The following is a 6,507-nucleotide window of genomic DNA, read 5'->3' on the forward strand; positions in this document are numbered from 1 at the left end:
AAGTAGAGGGAACATTCGGTCAGAGTCCATGAATGACAACGTGAATATCGGGAGACTTTTGGTGTGCCGATTTGGTCCAAGACAACAACATTAATGCAAAATGTACTTCAAAATATGGGAAAGAAAGAAACCTTTCCAGATGGTATTTGTCAAGGTAAGTTTTTATTGAACATTCACACTATAGAACAGAGAGACAGAAACGACATCACACAGCAGACGCATAATGTAAAGGACAGAGACATTAAGCAGTCTGTTTGTAACACTAATGCTGTTGCTGTATCATCCCAGATAAGTGGTGTTTTTTAACATCACTTGTTTTTGAGAAGGAAGCAGCAGAAAAAAGGCTGTAGAAGAGATTCTACCACGGTGGGACGCTGTCCAGACCAGGCAGACTTCAGCTTAGAGTGCGTGGGAAATCGACCTCTCTAGACGCCAGCTCTGGGAGAGATAAGAGTTTTAGTTGTTAAACACACACACACACACACGCACACACACACACACACACTCCAACACACTGGGTTAATGGAAGGATTCCGCAGCAGTCAATAAATCAGGTTTAGGGAGGACTACAACTGCAGTGTAGAGGACTACCCCATCCCCTCTCTCAAGACATTCCTTTATTTAACATACGCCATTGTATTGTAATGTAGTGTTGTGTAGTGTAGTGTAATGTATTGTAATGTATTGTATTGTAATGTAATGTATTGCATTGCGATGTATTGCATTGCATTGTATGGTAATATATTGTATTGCATTGTATTGTATGGCAATGTATTGTATTATAATGTAATGCATTGTATTGTTGTGTAGTGTAGTGTAATGTATTGTAATGTATTGTATTGTAATGTAATGTATTGCATTGCGATGTATTGCATTGCATTGTATGGTAATATATTGTATTGCATTGTATTGTATGTTCATGTATTGTATTGTAATGTATTGCATTGTATTGTATTGTAATGTATTGTATTGCATTGTATTGTAATGTATTGTATTGTAAAATATTGTATTGCAATGTATTGTAATGTATTGTGTTGTATTGTATTGCATTGTATTGTATTGCATTGTATTGTATGGTAATGTATTGTATCGTAATGCAATGTATTGTAATGCACGGTATTGCATGGTAATGTATTGTATTGTATGGTAATGTATGCATTGTATTGTATTGTAATGTATTGTATTGTATTGCAATGTAATGTATTGTAATTGTATTGTAATGTATTGTATTGGGGCAGTGCAGACAGTCGTGCTGTATTACCTTCCAGCAGTGAAGTGATAGAAGTGATGGATGTTCTGTGAAGTTCAAACACCTTCCAGACATCAAACAATCAACTCTGGAGGAATTATAAAACAACTACATTCAAATAATGGAGTTTTGTCATTTGTAATAGTAATGAATTATCTAAAGATTAATTTATTGATGTTCGTCCTCTGAGGATTACCTTGCTGGCTCAGGTCTGTTTAAATTTGCCTTTGAGTCTCCTGAACAATCATTTTTAAAGGAGAGGAGAAGAGGAGAGGTAGAGGGAGGGGAAAGGGGAAGGGCAAGGAGAGAGGAGAGTGGAGAGGAGAGGAGTAGGATGAGGAAGGAGGGGAGAGGAGGGGGACAGGGAAGATGAGAAAAAGGAGAGAGAGGAGAGGAGGAGAGGAGAGGAGAGGAGAGAAGGATAGGAAGGGAGGAGGGAGGGAAGAGTGCAGATGGAGAGGATGAGGAGGAGGAGAGGAGGGGAGGGAGAGGAGAGGAGAGGAGAGGGAGAGGAGAGGAGGGAGGGAAGGGAAGGGAGAGGAGGGGAAGGGAATGAAGAGAGGATAGAGGAGAGTGGTAGAGGATGAGGAGGGGAGGGAGGATGAGGCAGAGGAGAGGAGAGGAGAGGCAGAGGAGAGGAGAGGACGAGGAGAGGAAGCGGACGAGGGGGAGGGGGGAGGGGAGGAGGGTGAGCGGGAGGGAAGGGGAAGGGAGAGGAGAGGAGAGGAGAGGGTTGTTATGGGAGCTTCTTCTTTTATTTACTTTCAGCAGAACAAACAACCACCACCCACTGTGTTGAGAGTTGTCTGTCGTCTCTGCCTGCCTGCCTCCTATTCATCCCTCCCTCCACCTCTTCCTACAGTCACCACCATCAAAGGAACCCCCAGGTTAAAGTGAGAACCCTCTAGAGGACATTGAGTAGTGAGTAAAGACCTGCAGGGGACAAGCTAAACTAAAACCATGGTGTCATGAGTCCCCAATCACCATGACACAGCAGAATCCCAATGTCAAAGCTGAGGCATGGGAGACTCCTACATGTCCTAATTTCAGGGATCCTGAAGAAAAGCCACTTAAGTTTAGTCAGAAGTTTACCCCCTTGGTTTTCTTGCCCCGGCTGGCTGGCTCTCAATTGAAAGCCTCAGTGTGTGGACCCTGTTTGAGCTGCACATGAAAGAGCAAAGCAGCTGATGGCTTCAGTTTATCACTGCTCCCAGTAGCACGGCCCCAGTCTACACATCAAACACAGCAGACTGGGCCAGGCTGGGCTGGGCTGGGCTGGACAGACAGACAGACAGACAGACAGACAGACAGACAGACAGACAGACAGACAGACAGACAGACAGACAGACAGACAGACAGACAGACAGACAGACAGAGAGTCCTCAACGGGACACATTCCATCTGGTCAGTCCAAGACTGCTGCTGAGAGACGCAAGGTGAATGTTTAGTCTGTGTCCCTGTGTCTGACCTAATGGCAAGAGGAGAGCTGACTAACTACAGGCCCCCCGTTAGGTCCCGTATTACACTAATAATAACAGCCTGTAAAGTAATTATCAACTCATTACAGAACATTCAGAAAAAGGTTATTTGATTGTCAAGTTTTACCAAAACCAAATGTGGGCCAAGTCATTAGAGTGGTGGGTGCTTGTGGTACATGAGCTCAACCATAAAAACGAAATACTAATATAAAGTCATTAGAGTGGTGGGGCTGTGGTACATGAGCTCCACCATAAAAACTAAATACTAATATAAAGTCATTAGAGTGGTGGGGCTGTGGTACATGAGCTCCACCATAAAAACTAAATACTAATATAAAGTCATTAGAGTGGTGGGGCTGTGGTACATGAGCTCCACCATAAAAACTAAATACTAATATAAAGTCATTAGAGTGGTGGGGCTGTGGTACATGAGCTCCACCATAAAAACTAAATATTAATATAATTCATTAGAGTGGTGGGGCTGTGGTACATGAGGCTCCACCATAAAAACTAAATACTAATATAAGTCATTAGAGTGGTGGGGCTGTGGCACATGAGCTCCACCATAAAAAACTAAATACTAATATAAAGTCATTAGAGTGGTGGGGCTGTGGTACATGAGCTCCACGATAAAAACTAAATATTAATATAAAGTCATTAGAGTGGTGGGGCTGTGGCACATGAGCTCCACCATAAAAACTAAATACTATATAAAGTCATTAGAGTGGTGGGGCTGTGGTACATGAGCTCCACCATAAAAACTAAATACTAATATAAAGTCATTAGAGTGGTGGGGCTGTGGCACATGAGCTCCACCATAAAAACTAAATCTAATATAAAGTCATTAGAGTGGTGGGGCTGTGGTACATGAGCTCCACCATAAAAAACTAAATACTAATATAAGTCATTAGAGTGGTGGGGCTGTGGCACATGAGCTCCACCATAAAAACTAAATACTAATATAAAGTCATTAGAGTGGTGGGGCTGTGGTACATGAGCTCCACCATAAAAACTAAATATTAATATAAAGTCATTAGAGTGGTGGGGCTGTGGTACATGAGCTCCACCATAAAAAACTAAATACTAATATAAAGTCATTAGAGTGGTGGGGCTGTGGTACATGAGCTCCACCATAAAAACTAAATATTAATATAAAGTCATTAGAGTGGTGGGGCTGTGGTACATGAGCTCCACCATAAAAACTAAATATTAATATAAAGTCATTAGAGTGGTGGGGCTGTGGTACATGAGCTCCACCATAAAAACTAAATATTAATATAAAGTCATTAGAGTGGTGGGGCTGTGGTACATGAGCTCCACCATAAAAACTAAATAGTAATATAAAGTCATTAGAGTGGTGGGGCTGTGGTACATGAGCTCCACCATAAAAACTAAATACTAATATAAAGTCATTAGAGTGGTGGGGCTGTGGCACATGAGCTCCACCATAAAAACTAAATACTAATATAAAGTCATTAGAGTGGTGGGGCTGTGGTACATGAGCTCCACCATAAAAACTAAATACTAATATAAAGTCATTAGAGTGGTGGGGCTGTGGCACATGAGCTCCACCATAAAAACTAAATATTAATATAAAGTCATAGAGTGGTGGGGCTGTGGACATGAGCTCCACCATAAAAACTAAATATTAATATAAAGTCATTAGAGTGGTGGGGCTGTGGCACATGAGCTCCACCATAAAAAACTAAATATTAATATAAGTCATTAGAGTGGTGGGGCTGTGGTACATGAGCTCCACCATAAAAACTAAATACTAATATAAAGTCATTAGAGTGGTGGGGCTGTGGCACATGAGCTCCACCATAAAAACTAAATACTAATATAAAGTCATTAGAGTGGTGGGGCTGTGGTACATGAGCTCCACCATAAAAACGAAATACTAATATTAAGAAAACGGATGTAATATTTTTGCTGCCACATTGGAGTGGAATCTGAGATCATGCTACAGGCGTGTGGCTTCTTGTTCCACGCTGGAATGTTCATATGTAGAGTTGTGAGAGATTGACCCACAGGAACCATATAGTTTCACTGAAGCTATGTCATAACACAACTCAACAAGACAATAACACAACTCTCCACACCACCGCACAAGACAATAACAACTCTCCACACAATAAAACAATACACAACTCTCCCTCACCACCACAACAAGACAATAACACAACTCTCCTCACCACCGCAACAAGACAATAACACAACTCTCCACACCACCGCAACAAGACAATAACACAACTCTCCACACCACCGCAACAAGACAATAACACAACTCTCACACCACCGCAACAAGACACAAAAACAACTCTCCACACCACCGCAACAAGACAATAACACAACTCTCCACACCACCGCAACAAGACAATAACACAACTCTCCACACCACCACAACAAGACAATAACACAACTCTCCACACAACAAAACAATAACACAACTCTCCTCACCACCACAACAAGACAATAACACAACTCTCCACACCACCGCAACAAGACAATAACACAACTCTCCACACCACCGCAACAAGACAATAACACAACTCTCCACACCACCACAACAAGACAATAACACAACTCTCCACACAACAAAACAATAACTGACAGTAAATCTCAGTAAGACCAAAATAATGGTGTTCCAAAAAAGGTCCAGACGCCAGGACCACAAATACGCATTCCATCTAGACACCGTTGCCCAAGAACACACAAAAACTAAACATACCTCGGCCTAAACATCAGCGCCACAGGTAACTTCCACAAAGCTGTGAACAATCTGAGAGACAGGCAAGAAGGGTTTTCTATGCCGTCAAAAGGAACATAAAAACTCGACATCCCAATTAGAATCTGGCTAAAAATACTTGAATCAGTTATAGAACCCAATGCCTTTATGGTTGTGAGGTCTGGGGTCCGCTCACCAACCAAGAATTCACAAAATGGGACAAACACCAAATTGAGACTCTGCATGCAGAATTCTGCAAAAATATCCTCCGTGTACAACTTAAACACCAAATATTGCAGGCAGAGCAGAATTAGGCCGATACCCGCTAATATCAACATCCAGAGAAGAGCCGTAAAATTCCACAACCACCTAAAAGGAAAGTGATTCCCAAACCTTCCACACAAAGCCATCACCTACAGAGAGATGAACCTGAGAAGAGTCCCCTAAGCAAGCTGGTCCTGGGGCTCTATTCAGAAACACAAACACACCCACAGAGCCCCAGGACAGCAACACAATTAACCCAACCAAAAATGAGAAAATAAAAGATTTGACTATGTACAGACTCAGTGAGCATAGCCTTGCTATTGAGAAAGGCCGCCGTAGGCAGACCTGGCTCTCAAGAGAAGACAGGCTATGTGCACACTGCCCACAAAATGAGGTGGAAACTGAGCTGCACTTCCTAACCTCCTGCCAAATGTATGACCATATTAGAGACACATATTTCCCTCAGATTACACAGACCGGAAAGAATTCGAAAAAACAAAACCAATTTTGATAAACTCCTGGGTCATATACCACAGCGTGCAATCACAGCAGCAAGATTTGTGACCTGTTGCCCAAGGAAAAGGGCAACCAGTGAAGAACAAACACCATTGTAATACAACCATATGTATACTTATTTAACACTGTAAATATACACATAATATGACATTTGTAATGTCTTTATTCTTTTGAAACTTCAGTGAGTGTAATGTTTACTGTCATTTATAGTTTATTTCACTTTTGATTATACTTCACTTGCTTTTGCAATGTTATCATATGTTTCCCTGCCG

General features: G+C 41.7%; 1 protein-coding gene and 1 long non-coding RNA gene across 5 annotated transcripts in view; both read right to left on the reverse strand.

The window, feature by feature from the left end:
* The window catches only part of LOC115182477 (collagen alpha-1(XIV) chain), a 161,616-nt gene that overhangs the window by 145,515 nt on the left and 9,594 nt on the right, over window positions 1-6,507 (reverse strand). The gene's annotated exons all lie outside the window — the stretch shown is intronic.
* Window positions 144-1,339, reverse strand: LOC115182478 (uncharacterized). The gene is made up of 2 exons (XR_003873752.1): window positions 1,262-1,339; window positions 144-438 (listed from the first exon to the last, which is right to left on the reverse strand). It is a non-coding gene; the product is annotated as an uncharacterized LOC115182478 (long non-coding RNA).

Source organism: Salmo trutta, unplaced genomic scaffold, assembly GCF_901001165.1.
Source record: "Salmo trutta unplaced genomic scaffold, fSalTru1.1, whole genome shotgun sequence".
In the NCBI taxonomy this organism is placed as follows: domain Eukaryota; kingdom Metazoa; phylum Chordata; class Actinopteri; order Salmoniformes; family Salmonidae; genus Salmo; species Salmo trutta.